This window comes from Rhagoletis zephyria, unplaced genomic scaffold (assembly GCF_001687245.7).
Source record: "Rhagoletis zephyria isolate East Lansing unplaced genomic scaffold, Rhagoletis_zephyria_1.1 Rzeph_scaffold_08642, whole genome shotgun sequence".
Classification (NCBI taxonomy): Eukaryota; Metazoa; Arthropoda; class Insecta; order Diptera; family Tephritidae; genus Rhagoletis; species Rhagoletis zephyria.
In genome coordinates, this window is record NW_016165722.1 from 19,951 (window position 1) to 20,652 (window position 702).

The 702-nt window shown below is 35.2% G+C and overlaps 1 non-coding gene across 1 annotated transcript; it reads right to left on the reverse strand.

Annotated features, from left to right (window-relative positions):
- Nucleotides 1-251: 251 nt before the first annotated feature.
- TRNAA-AGC (transfer RNA alanine (anticodon AGC)) lies at nt 252-324 on the reverse strand. The gene has a single exon. It is a non-coding gene; the product is annotated as a tRNA-Ala (tRNA).
- Nucleotides 325-702: the final 378 nt, after the last annotated feature.

Consider the following 702-nt stretch of genomic DNA (forward strand, 5'->3'; position numbering starts at 1 on the left):
TCTGATTGTTTTCTGATTGCTGTGCTTTTTATCAGACTAAAGTTCCATAAGTTATGATCGGAACTTGTTAAGCTTTGCTAAGCTTGACTAAAATGAAGAGCGGTTTTTTCGCAATTTTTTAATTTTTTTTAGCTATGGTGTTCTTCCAGCGTATATTATTTGTTATTCATTTTGAAAAAATATGGAAAAGTTAAATAAAAACATTAATAAAACAAAACTGTTAAAAAATAAAAATAGAAAAAATTGTCAACTGGAGATGCGGGGCATCGATCCCCGTACCTCTCACATGCTAAGCGAGCGCTCTACCATCTGAGCTACATCCCCTTGTGATATGTGGCTGTTCAATGCTGTAGTTAACATAGCAAGTTGCCGTGGCTTTAAAATATTCGATAATACACTGTTTGAGAGCTATGGCCTTCTAAGTGACATGATTGAATATCACTGTACTGTTCACGTCCATGCTCGCTTTATATTGCTAAAAATAGTATACTGGTAGCAATGTTCCCATTTTAGCGATTTTGCCCGCTTTTACACTTAGCGGGCAAGTTTTGGAATTTGGTGAATATCCTCACTTTTAGCAACTAGTTAGTATCTCGCACAAGCATACAAGTTTTTTTAGTGCTTCGATTGATAATTATCCGTATATTTTACGTCTAGCAAAACCAAAGTTTGTAGGTACCTACTAAAGTGCATTTTGTATGC